We start from the raw sequence: 14,438 nt of genomic DNA on the forward strand, positions 1-14,438 counted from the left end.
TGATTATGTAATTGGAACAGACAAACTTGCCAGCTGACAGAATTCCCACACCGGTGCGCTCACTCATAGAATAAGGATAATTTTGTTTGTTAAGGCCTGAACTTTCCATCTGTACCAAAATAATAAACCAAATTCAATCCAATAATCCTGGTGCACCACAGATATTAGTGCCATCAGAAGTCTTGAAGAATGCTGAGGTGGTGATTTTTATCATGTCTCCATTAGGTGTAGAAGATAGATGGTGTTGTGAAGAGAAGACAGATAGGTCTTGGAGAGTGACAGTGAATTATTTTAACCTTGATAAGGTAGTTAAATGCAATTGGAGCTGCTGTTCCTCTTGTCTCTTTATTCCAAATAATTGACATTCTTTTGACTACTGCCAAGCACTTCTCGATGTGCAAATTATTTTTTCTACTTCTTTCATAATGGGCAGACACAGTTTGTTTGAAGGTCAATGGTACAACTCTGCTATCTTATCTCAGGTTCTCTGCAGAAACTGGCTTTACAAATCTTGATTCTCTCACTATCCTTCAGGATACTATGCTGGTTTAATGCACTGATAACATTGTGTTAACTGATATTGGTAAGCAAAAATACTCTAGATGCCCATATATACATACATACATACATACATATATACGTATATATATATATACACACACATATATATATATGTATATATGTATGTATGTATGTATGTATATATGGGCATCTAGTATATATATATATACACACATATATATATGTATGTACATGTACATATATATGTGTGTATATATATATATATACGTATATATATATGTATATATATACATATATATATACGTGTGTGTATATATATATATATATATATATATATATATATATATATATATACCTCACAAAAACTCGGTGTCACTTCAATGTAAGACAGCAGCCTGAGATGTTGAGATAACCCACCAAAGTAAAAAAATAATTAACATCATTGTGCGCAAGAGTTACTTCTTCAGTTAAAGGTGACAGGGATGTTAGTGATGGGGGCAGTTGACATTGTGTGATTGTGAAACCAACAGTCCAGTGATTTCACTTTATTCAGTTCTTCTCATCCTTCCAACATTTTAGCAATCACCGAAATCTTATATTAAGTTTCTTTCTGCTTGAAAGACAGTGATTTCTGTTACTGCAGTGCCCCATGATGGATACTGAATTACTTTCATATTGCTACTATAAAAAAATGACTCCAATTTAGCAGCTTAAAATGATACCCACTTATTATTTTATAGTTCTGGAGGACAGAAGCTGAAAATGAGTCTCACTGGGCTAAAATTAATGTGTCAACAGGCTGCACACCTTCACAGAGACTCTAGAGGAAAAGTTACTTTCTTACTTTTTCCACCTTCCAAAGTCTGCGCACATTTCCTGGCTAGCGTCTCCATTCCATCTCCAAGGCCAGCAAGCAATGGTCAGTTCAGTCTTTCTCACATTGCTGCACTCTGATTCTAACTTTTTCAGTCTCTTTCTTTTACTTATAAGAGCTCTTAACGGTTACATTGGGTTCACTCAGATAATCTAGGTTATCTAATAAGCAACTTAATTCCATCTGTGACCTTAATTCCCTTTTGCCATGTAACATAACACATTCATGGATTCCAGGAATCAGGACTTGAACATCTTTAGAGGGCTATATTCTGTCTATTACACCTACCTTTACTTTGCCTCTGACCTCATGTTTCTATGAGAAAGAATTTCTGTTTAGTAATCGTTCTTGACCTCCCTTGGACTACTCAGAGTAATAACAGTGACTTTACTGAACTTGAAAGATATACAGTTGACCCTTGAACAACAGGGGGTTACAGGCACAGTTGGAAATCCACGGATAGCTTAAGTCGGACCTCTGCACAGATTCCCAACCGCAGATTGAAAACACAGTTGACCCTTGAACAACACTGGTTTGAATTGCGTGGGTCAATTGTAAATGAGCAGACATGCCTCATCTCCCGTACTCTCTTAGGGCACTGCTCGAGTGTAGAGAGCACACATTGCACTATCTGTTGTTAAAATCAAAAGCAAATAGAGACCCACTTTGAAAATTCCCTGGGCAGACAAAACTGGTTTAGTCATACAAATAAAGCTTAATTTAGCTTATTTTGCAAGACTAACTTGACCTGGGTCATTTCTTGCTTATGCCTCTGGAAATCATAATAAAAACTCGAACTGTTTCTGAAGGTTGATACACGGTAACTACTGAAAATTCTAATATTATAACCAATCACTGTAAAGAATAAAGTCACTACTTTCTCCTATATAAGCTGCTTTATAATGATAACATTCCCCTGAGCCCTATTCCATGTTTTCATCTGAGTGCTCTCGGTTTGCAAACTGTCTTTTTGGTGTGTGCACAATAAACTTTCACTAATTACTACTTCAGTAATTCATTAGTTTTACTTCTGTTATTTCTGAACTTTTGCCACCAGGCAAGATGGTACCTGAGGGAGGTCTGAAGCTGTCTATTACAGATGAGGTGGATAATTCTGGGGTGCCTAATAAAGGATCAAGTGTTAACCAGATCTGTATTTAGCATATCTAAAGTACGTTGCCCAAAAGTCATTATCAGTAATTAAGTATTTTATCTTCAACAATCTGTTTCCAATATACATCTAAATTGGTTCCCAACTCTGACAAAGAAAATAGGGGTGTAATATGTTAACTTTGTAATGTGCCAAAAGAAAATTATATTAGCTGCTACATGAGTGGTTACAAGCATTAGAGGTTGCACATTTTAAAATACTATCTAGAAACAAAGCAAATGTATAAAGAATTTATACAGAAAATTAATTGCCAAGTCTATTATGAGAGAATTCATAGTGGTCTATTAAGGTAAGAACCTATTTTCTAAAATGACATGGTCATTACATGAGATGAACATAAGTTTTGGGTTCTGCACCCAACTTCAGTGTGTGCAAGTGTGTGATTCCCACACACAGCAAACAAAGCTTAGGACACCAATTCAACTCAATTCTGACACTATTTACTGAGATGTAGTATCAGATTCCACAGGTTAAGGGTTCAGTCCCACAAGACTGCCCTCTCTATCCCCTCATGCACAATTCAGATGCCTGTTGCAGGTGCTATAGTACTTCTAACCATTTGGCTATAAATCAATGGGTCCCATGACCTACTTTTTGAGTTCAATTAATTTGCTACAGTAGCTTTCAGAACTCAGAGAAACATTTTACTTACTAGGTTGCGGGTTTATTATAAAAATATATAACTCAAGAACAGCCAGATGTAATTGATGCATAGGACAAGGTACAGGGAAAGGCATATGCTCTCTTTGGCATACCACTCTCCCAGCATCTCTTCGTGTTCACCAACCCAGAAGTTCTCCAACCCCTATCCTTTTGGGTTTTTATGGAGGCTTAATTACATGGATATGATTACGTTATTGACCATTGGTGATTCATTCAACCTCTAGCCCTTTACCCCTCCTCCCGGGTCTAGGAGTGGTACTGAAATTTCCAACCCCCCAGTCACAGGGTTAATATCCCTGGTAACCAAATCCTATCCTTAGGTGACTTAGAGGCATTCCAAAAATCATCTCATTAATAAAACAAAAGACTCCTCTTCACTTAGGAAATTTCAAGGGTTTTAGAAGCTCTGCGCTAGACACTGGAAGAAGACTAAATATACATTCATAAATCACAATATTACAATAAGAATCTATAGTTGTCTAGTATGTCTATCATATTTTTGTTGTTGTTTTGGGATAAATACTACCAAAACTTCATTGCTTAATTCTGTATCTAAGGAAATAATATATGAAGTTTACTATAACCTTTTCTTGATCCATTTTTATCAAAATTATGATCAAATAATTTATCAGTTTTATAGACAGTAGAGAGCCATTGAGTGACTTCTTTGATGATCTATATACTTAATTTTCTGAATAAATTTGTTATATTTTTGCTTCATCAATTTCTGGATTTTCATAAAAACAGAAACTGACTTTTTACAAAACAAAATTATTAAATAGATAAAGGTTGCCATTTCCAAAATTATGTTTTTGTACTAAATAACATCTTAAAATCATATTTATTATTGCTCTCTGACTTCAGCTGCATTCAAATCATTTAATAATTTTTGGCATCAATAACCATTTCAATACTTTTTTCAAGTGTAGTCTATTTTATTTAAAGCACCATTAAATTTGTTGGTTAGCCATACAGGAATCTCTACTCACTTTCCTACTTCTGAAACCTACCTAAATCTCACTGCTTTCTTAGCACTAACGTAGATATTCCCTCTAGAAAGAGTTTTCTGATATCATTTAAACTTTCTTACGTACCTCTTCTGCGTAACTGCACAGTATTTCCCTTATCAATTGCCCTTGTTTTTGATACATCTTCTTAATTTATCTATCTCTTCCACTGGTAGGTAATTTCTCCTAGAGCAAAAATAGCATGTAAACCTGCTCATCATCTTATCTGCAGTGCTTAGCATAGTGACTTACACTACACAAGTAAATGCGTGAGATTTATTATTTATTTTCTTTAGTTTTTCAAATGTTCATCACTGACTTAATGATTCATAGTGGAGATATGCACTATTAAGGTAGTATTGTAGCAATACAGTAGTGCATTTTAGTTTCTGAATTGAACTGACAAGCAGCAAGATTTATTTCTTGATAGACACATTTACATTAACATCAAAGAGAAAACAGCAATGTTTCATTAATTTCTCACTTTTGATGCTAATTTGGACAGAGCATGATGGTAGATGCTTTCCCCCTTTCCTCAGGAAACTTAAAGATAAAGCTTTATGATTACAATGAACCAACCAAAGTAGCAAGTGGAGAGCTAAGATCGTCTTTCTTTAAGTTGCCATGTTTTCATTCTTTTCATTATTACAAAACTATGACTCACTTGTTAACTCCTGGTCATTTCTAAGTATAGGACAATATGCGATTCCTAATATTTAGCTCACAGTTGGAAGTTGCTTCTGGCTGAAGTTAATTAGTTTTGGTAATATATTCAGCAACTTTGTCAAAAAACTATCCCTCATTCTTCTTAAAATCATATAATTTCTGTAGTAACATTTTTCCTGTGACTTAGTACCAAGGCCATCCCTGTGATAGAATAAATAAGGCCAGACACTAGATGAATTATAAAATAAGTTTATCTTTAGTAACTTGCATTCTCCTTCTTTTAAGTGTCCTCTTTAGGTTGTGCTAATTAAAAATCATCCAATTTTCTGCTACTATATAATAACTTAGAATCTCATGAGACCAGACAATGTTCAAAACCTTTCTAGATACACATAAGCACATTTAAATCTAGATATCATTCCTGTCAAATGTCCCATTACCTTACGTTTTATAGCAAAAAATAAGTTAAATAAATATGCTAATCTCTCTACCTTCAAATTCTGTGAACTCCCTACTCTAAAAGTTAGAATCATTAATCCAGAGGCTAAACATCAAGGTTCTTTAATATTTAACATTTATTCTTTCAATAAATGTATATTAAGCTATTATAGATACAGGGACTTCTCTCTGAGTCTATAATAAAAAGCCAAATAGATAAAAATCCCCTCCAGAGTTAATGTTTCTGTAACAGAGTAGAATGCCCAACCTCTCTGGCTCCATCTTATTCAAGCCTGCTTTGTTCCCATGACTTTCAGGTTAAGACTAGCTTCTGTTTAGTCTTGCATATAGACATGCTAATCATTAGGCTTGAGTTCTTTACAAAAGTAGCCCCTTACCAGAAAGTGCCTCTCCTGAGGAGATGAGGGAAATAGATAATGATTGTTTATCAAAGATTTGCAGGAAACTCTTGACCAGATTCACATCAACTAGAGTCTACAGACAAGAAGTTTTACAATCTTCCTCAGACACCTGTTGGCACCCAGATATCTGTAGTTGTCAATCACTTCTTGTCTCTCCTGTTTCCTCTTTTCCTTGACATCAAAGAAGCCTGAATTCTGTGCTTGCTTAAGATGTTTCTTTAGGTTGCTAGTCCCTCATCTTCTCAGCTTGCTAGCTTTCTGAATAAAGTCGCTTTCTTTGTCCCAACACCTTGTCACTCGACTTATTGGCTGTCATGTGGCAAGTGGTATGAGCCTGGACTCAGTTACACTACTCTAAACAAAGCAGCAAAAACATCGTTGTATTTATTTGTTTATTTTTAGTCTATTTCATTGTGTTAAAAATTTGTCTTGATATTCAGTCCATCTTCCTTTCATACTCCATCAGTTCTCTAGTCCCTATTAAACCCTCTTGTCCTATATCTTTTCTCTATATATCCTTATCTATCAAATAACCCTATTCTACATCTTATTTAGTCGAGGTCCAGATAGCCAGATACTTGTAGGTGTCAAGGATTTTAATGATAATGAACTAAAATGTAAATCATTCAATAGTCAATAGCTCCCAGCATATTAGCATTGCAACAAAGGCTTTAGGAGGAGAGAGAAAAAGAGAGAGATTAACAGAAGAGAACATATAAGCAAGCAGGGTAGGAGTGAGAGAGGGAGGAAAGGAAGGAGGGAAGATAACAACAATAGTAGAAATGCAGCCAAATATTAGTTGATTGCCAGTAATCTCTAAAACCATGCCTATCATTTGTAGGCATAAGCCCTATTTTGTGCAATTTTCATCATTCATAAATAAAATTTAGCATTCATTTCCTGAAACTATAGATACCATATAGATACCATCTCTGAGTGATGCTTTAAGTCCTATAACTTATGGGCCAAATTTATGAAAACTATCGGTGCTACTTTTCTATTGCTGTTTAAAATATCCTCACAACCTATCAGCTTAAAACAATATATATATATTATCTGATCATTTTTATGGGTCAGAAGTTAGGTTCTGGTTAGCTAGGTATTCTGTTCAAGGTCTCAGAAGCCAGAAATCAAGATGACAGCCAGGACTGTGATCTCACAGGAGACTCAGAGTTCTCTTCAAAGCTCATTCAACTTACTGACAGAATTTAGTTCCTTGTGGTTGGTTATAGAACTGAGGTTTCCATTTCCTTGCAGTTACCAGACAGAGAAACACTCACTCTCAGCTTATATAGGCTGACTTCTGGTCTTAGCCATGAGGTCCTCTCACAAGATGGAAGCTTTTTACTTCAAAACGGACTGAGCAATACCACGCAAGTCTGCTACATAACATAACCTAATCACCGTCCACATTTAAGGGGAGGGGATTACACAGGGCATCTACGCAAGGGCACAGGAAAATTGGTGATTATCTTAGAATGCTGCCTGCCATAATACCCTTAAAATTTCCTATTTTACATTTTATAAATAGCATTGTTCTTCAAAAATTTGCTTTGTGGATAAATAATGTGAAATAGGTATGGATTCTATAAAGCAGCAACAATTTAGCTCAATTCAGAGAAAATCTGCCAATTTTCCCAGAGATTTTTTTCCTTCTAGAAAAGCACTCTGCTTATTTTCTCTCTTAACAATGACAAAAAAAACACAAAACCCTCTTTTATAAAGAAGCAATATCAGATATGTCATTTAAGAATATGTTTAAACTATCAAAATCAGACTGTATCAATATGATATTTTATAGCCCTAAAACATGAGAGTAAAGTAGATGGTTTCTGTGGAATTAGGTATTTTTCTAGCTTCCTTCTTAATATTATGATTTAAATAGTCTTTTAGAACAAAATGTGCTACCAAATTTCTTGTTTATCTTCTTTATTTTAGAATCGCAAAACTTGCCAAGTACATAAGATTCTGTGAATTTTCAAATATCTTCTTAATAATTCAACATAGAAAAAAAGATTTAAAATGCTCAGAAAAGATGAAATTTACAGACAAAAATTATACAAAAACCTGTTCAAATTCAAAATATGTTGAATTCTGTGTATAACTAACAGATTTTTTTTTTAATTTCAAACATATACATTGACTGCTGAAGCACATTTAAAGAAAATTAGATTCTGAATATAAAAAAATTAAATGTAAGTTACATAGACACACTGAACCATGACAGAATAATCTATTTATTCAACTGAGTGGTTTCTTTCCACAGGAGTGATATCATTAACCAAAAGGCTTTGAATATTATTTTCAAAATATAATTATAATATAAAATAAAGAACAAGTAAAATCATGGTTTATTTCATACCTTATGAAATAAATAAATCTAATTTATGTCTTCTATTTTACTCCCCCACTCTGTAGAAATAGGGAAGAGCATAAGAATGGGGGAGGTTTGGGCATGTATGTACCTGGGGAAAAACAAACATAGTCACTAACATAAAGTTACAGTAACACAAAGTAGCACAGATGTGGTCTTACTAAATATTTGATGGATTTTAAACAAAAGCAGATTTTTTTTTCTTATTTGGGTATATTACTGAATAAAAAATATTTTCGTTAACAAAAAAAAATCTGATACGTGAGTTAATGTTGCAGACTCAGATACATTCTAGTATGGGTATCTTTTGGGTTCCAGCTTCGAATTTCAATGTTGCAGGGATTCCCCTCACACCAACAAACAATTTTCTGACAACAGCAGGATGTCCAAGAATTCAACTAGATTCTGAAACTATCTACCAAGGGATAGCATTAGATTTCACAGTTTGAGGGTTCAATAGTACGAGACGGTCCCCACTTCCCCAACTCCTCCCCTCCTGACATATTTAGATGCCAATCTTGAGCCCAAGCTCTTCCTGAGCTTCTTCTGATCAATGTGCTATCTATTGACTGGAGGTTCCAACAACCCCCTCCAATTCAGAATTCCAATCACAAGTCCAGTTTGTTACCTGTACTTCTGACCTACTGGCTATAAATCAGAAGTTCCCATAATCCTCTCTTGAGTTCAATTAATTTGCTAGAATGGCTCACAGAACTCATGGAAACACATTGCTTACTAGATCATTGGTTTATTATAAAAGAGAATGACTCAGGAATAGTCAGATGGAAGAGATGCAGAGAGCGAAGTATGTGGGAAAGGATGTAAAGTTCACCACTCTCCCTCAATCTCTACATGTTCATCAACCCGAAAGTTCCCTAACCCTATACTTTTGGGTTTTTATGGAGGCTTTGTTACATAGGTATGATTGACTAAATGGTTGACCACTAGTGATTAAATTCCTTTTGCAGACCTTCTCCTCTCCTGAGGTCTGGGGATGGGACTGAAAATTCCAATCCTCTAATCATGTGATTGGCTCCACTAGCAACCAGTCCCCAACCTTAGGGACTTTAGAAAAGTTACCTAATTAACATAACAAAAGGCACTTTTGCTACTCAACAATTAGGAAATTCCAAGGGTTTTGAGAGGTGTGAGTAAGGAATTGTGGACTAAGACCAAATATATATGAGAGCTATATATTTAATTATCTGAGTGATCAAGTATACATTTCTTACAAATCACAGTAGGGTAGAACTGAAATGTTGGAGAAAAGTTTTTTGGCATCGCCTAGATTTGTGATTAGTGTGGTTCATATAAAACCAAATAGAAAGCAGATCATAAAGTAAATGATTTAATTTAATAACAAAGTGTTTCTCTCTGCATGACAAAATCTGGACTGTGCATTATCTAATCTTTCTTGTCAGCTAAATAAAGGCATAGTCCCTTGTTCCTAAATTGGAAATTATGAAAATGTTTAATTCTGACTTTATAAACAAGGAAGCTAATTTAATAATCTGAGGCCTTCCTTTGTAAGATGTCTGAGTCATCAAGATCTTTTACACGATTCTTTAGTCATGTCCTATTGAATTTATATATTATTGCCATCATTATGATTCTTTGCTCATCTTTCCACTAATCAATTTTAAAGCATTTTAGCTTTCCCCTATACTCAGGCCATAACTACTGACAGAGAGTAATATGGGCAATTATTTATTCATTAATTCATTTATCCATATATATAAATATTCATTCAATAGTGTGTCAGTCAAATTTTCACTGGAGAAACAGAACTAGTAATAGATATTAGAAGAAATATATATACATAATATTAAATATCAGTTATGTACACAAATGTGCATAAATTCATTGCAAGGAATTGGCTTAGGTGATTGTAGGGATTGGCTAGTCAAGTCTGAAATACGAAAGCAGGCCATTAGGAAGGGGAGGTTTAAAATTTCGGGGGAGGGGCTGATGCCGAAAACCACAGGCAGAACTTTTGTTCCCCCAAAAAACCTCAGTTCCATTCCTAAGGTCTATCAACTGATTGAATTAGTCCCATCCCAATTAATAAGAGTACTTCCCTTACTTAAAGTCAACTGATTGAGGATATTAATCACATCTACAAAATACTTTTATAACACCACTTAGATTAGTATTTTATTGAATAACTTGGGTACTATGGCCTAGTCGCCTTGACACACAAAACTGACCATCACTGTATTAAATATATGAGAAGTACAATGACAGGTACAATGGGAATCGCTACAATGATGAAGTTGCGTCTAACTAAGAATTATACTTCCCCAAGTGGAAATCCTTCTACCTCCTACCATGTTTGGGGGACATGATAGTTTTTTTAATATGAAGTAAAAGGCTTAGTCCACTATGACTTAAACCACATTTTTTAACATTTAACTCCTGGGAACTCATAAGTAGGGGATATGAATTATGTTGGCCTGAAAGTAGGAATTAAAATAAACTCCATTCTTGTGTTCCTATCCAATACTTCACTGACCTTTTATATAAACCCTTCTCCCTGAGGATGGGCTGACATACACTAAAGCTTGTAAAGGGCTACACCGAGACTCCTAAACTTGACTTTTTGGTGCCTCTTCCTACAAATGTCATCACTAATCCAAAGAGTTCAACTAATGGAGTTTAAAGAGACAGAGTCTTTTATAGAGTAATAAAACCCTTTAATATATACTTTAGAGCATCTAATCCTCCCAGTATCATAGTAAATGTAATGAACATAAAAATTCTTTGCAGCTGTTGTATGTGTCAGTAGCAATAATAAACTCTCGGCACTGCAGACCAAAATAGCATCTGGTATTGTGATTCACCCAATTGAATTGCATGGAGTTTGAACATTTACCACTTTATAAGCTTTGTTTATTGATTTACAAGATTTTTATAAGATTATGTGAAATCCTGTGGCACACTTAGCATGGCCCCATTTTCTCACCCCACAGACTCACACGCACTACCAAAAGGGCTCTCAAGTGTGACTTCAAGGAGAGATTTAGTGTTATACAGAAAAGAGCACTTAGTGAAAAGAAGAAACCAGACAGTGGATTCTTACAATTTGTATGATGATTTCTATCGCAATATTAATAAGCAAAATTAATAAACTTTTTCTAGCTCTTAACTTTCAGGTTTGTAGGAATTACCTTGACAATGACTGCAGACATTTACTAAGATCTCCAATGATGTCTATTTTTTAACACAGCAGATCTCAAATCAGAATTTAAGACATGACACATTTTTATAAATCATAAGTTTGGGAGATTTTTGTATTGTTTTTCCTTTCTCAACAAAACCAAAAACAAATTAATTTTTGAAGTTGGTTGTCTGATGGACACCTTCTAGAAATAATGAAAATCCATTTCTGCAGTCCAGATTCCTTATTTGTAAGTTTCCATGGTTTCTTTCACATTGCTGCTGTATAACACTGGGGATTGTAGGACAGAAGTGGCTTCCACACTGAGAACTTTAATGTGGTTTATTAACTGTTACAAAATATCAAACAACTCTAACTATATCCATATGTTTAATATCTAGAAAATATTCTCAGTTAAAAAGTAAATAGTTTTCTTGAAATTTGTATTCATAATATATACCATTTATATTAAAAAACAGAATTTAACCAAAGATTTTTGCGTTTTATGTGCTAGCACTATGCTAAGCACAGGAAGTTCAAAATCAAATAAACATGGTTCCTGATCTAAAAGAGAATGACGCCTTTGAATGAAGGAGGTAAAAGAAAGTATAGAACACCTTCTTTTCCAGCACTCCCTCTGAACATGAGTCCCCATTAATATTTGTTTAACAGAGATAAAGTTTCTAATGTAGATATGAACAGGGAGATCACAAAATTTTATTTTAAACCCAAAAGATACATTTAAAAAGAGAGATATAATGAAGTGAACAAAGAATTAAAGAATTTATTTTCTCCTAGCTATTAAAGAAAGCATGTACTTTGCTAAATTCTGCCTCCATCGACTCCTCCCACACCTCCCCCCAAAAATACTAAAGCCAAAATATGTTTGCCTCTTGATTTCATTTGTTTTTTATTGATGTCCTGGCTTTGAAGATAATGTTCTATGGTGATGTGTTGGTGCTTGCTGTGTGCCAACTGCTGCTTTGATAGTGCTTATGTTATATGTCCAAAGATAAAGGCTTGTTCTCTCTGCATGAGTACTATTGGTATTCCTTGTTAAGATTTACTGATATGGAATATTCTTGTTAAGAAGGTAAGAAGAATTTGATACCTGAAGTAAATTAACCTCTGGGTGTCCAGGGGATATCTTACATGTCTATTATTTTCACACACAGGAATTGATCATTGTCTCTGGAAAAGAAGTAAAATATGACTCAAAATGGCTTTCAAGTGTTTATAGGGCAGGGAGGAATAACAACTGGCTGAAAAGAGAATACCACCTTCCATGAGGTTATCACAGGATATGGACTTTGAAATATGGAAAGAAAGATTTAGGTTTCCACATGAGAGGGAGTTTGCTGATAGAAATAAGACTGTCTTTTCCGACTGTCCATCTGTCTTGAATAATAAATGTGTATCTTCCTTAGTTACTGACAAATGATTAAAATCACAACATATAAGATGCTTCACAAGCTGATGTAGATTAATATGAATCCCTTACTACCATACAAGCTAAGTAATTGATAATTTTTATTATGAGATTGCAAAATAATTGATTAATATGCTATCCTTAAATATGTAGCAAAGCAATGACTTTAAGAGACTCGATAGATCTGTGAAGCTCAACATACTTAGCCCTTTCTTGTAGAATTCAGTAAATTCTGTAAGAAAAAGGTAAGCTGCTTGCCTGACTCACGGTAGGGGGAAAACAGTACAACTTAAACAAACAAACAAACAACAAAAAAAAAACCCTCTTTTCTCCTGCAGTCCAAAATCCAAGACTATTGATCATCTGATAATCATAAATTTTACAGAACTGAAAAATCAAAATTCTTTGCCTCATAGTGAAGTTAGTACATGTAAAAACCAGGAGACAAGAATCAGGACAAGGCTTGGATTCAGGAAGACCTGAAAAAAAAAAAAAATGGATCTGACCTGCCAGGCATCTCTCAAATACTTTATTGCCCAGCAGAAGTAATTTACTACATCATCTAAGATATAGCAGGTTTGCAGGAGCTGACTTGTTATGCTTCATCTTTGATTGAGAGACTGGGTAAAGCCCTGAGGACTACAATGAAAAGATTGACCCTGTAAGAGAAGATGCAGTTTAAATGGCCCTTCTTCTATTATATCTGGTTTGGTTTCTAGCCCAGGTTATGACCAGAAATTAAATCAGCCAACTAGTAACCACAGCAAATCCCAGTAAAATCATAGTGACTTTATTTGCTGAGTGAAGACGTCCATCCTTAATCCTTCATAATTGTACCAATGTGAAGTACACTTTTAATGTAATGGAGTTCCTAAAAAGAGAAACATGTCTCTAGTCTCACTGAGTCAAGGTTATGGAAGACAAGAGAATATGAATATTTGCCCAAGAAGCAGGACCTGGAGAAAGAAGTGGAAGACCAGGGATTAACTCTGCTGGTAGGGAAATTAGTCCTTGTTATTTCTGTCCAAAAAATGTGGAATATGATACAGATCAGTGCTATCTTGCTGTAGTGAATCTCCAAATTTGTTCCCCAGTGAACCACTTCTTCCAGTGTTCATGCCCTTATGGAGTCCCTTGTATATTTAATATGGATGTCCCTGTGACTAGCTTTAACCAAGAGAATGTGATGGAAGTGATGCTGTGACAATTTTGAGCCTCAGCTTTAAAATGGCCTGAAGAGCTTTCTAGAGAGCCTTGAGCCATCATGTAAGAATTCCATCTACTCCACTGGAAAGACCCCAGAGAGAGACTGTGTAGAAAGAACAAATAGAAAGACCACGTGAATAGAGACAGACACCCCAACTTGAAAAGGGAGAGAGCCCAGCAGTCCTAGCACAGCAGCATAAACTCCAGATGAATCCAGCTCCAGCTGCTATCAGACTGCAACCCCAAGGGAGAAAATAAGTGAAACCCATAAAACCATGAAAGATAATAAAGTGATTATTTTAAGCCACTAAGAGCTGGGGTGGTTTTGAAGACAGCAATTGATAACTAGAACAGAAGTTGTCAACTCCTTTGTTTTTTTAAAAAACTTCTAAATAAGTGTTATTATTGTGGTTAGCCTGTTTACTATCCTATAGCGTATGCAAATTCTTGAAATTAATTTAAAATAATCATTTAGGCATAGATCATGGACTGTGTGAAGCCACATTTAG

This window comes from Pteropus medius, unplaced genomic scaffold (genome assembly GCF_902729225.1).
Source record: "Pteropus medius unplaced genomic scaffold, Ma_sr-lr_union100, whole genome shotgun sequence".
NCBI classification, from domain to species: Eukaryota; Metazoa; Chordata; class Mammalia; order Chiroptera; family Pteropodidae; genus Pteropus; species Pteropus medius.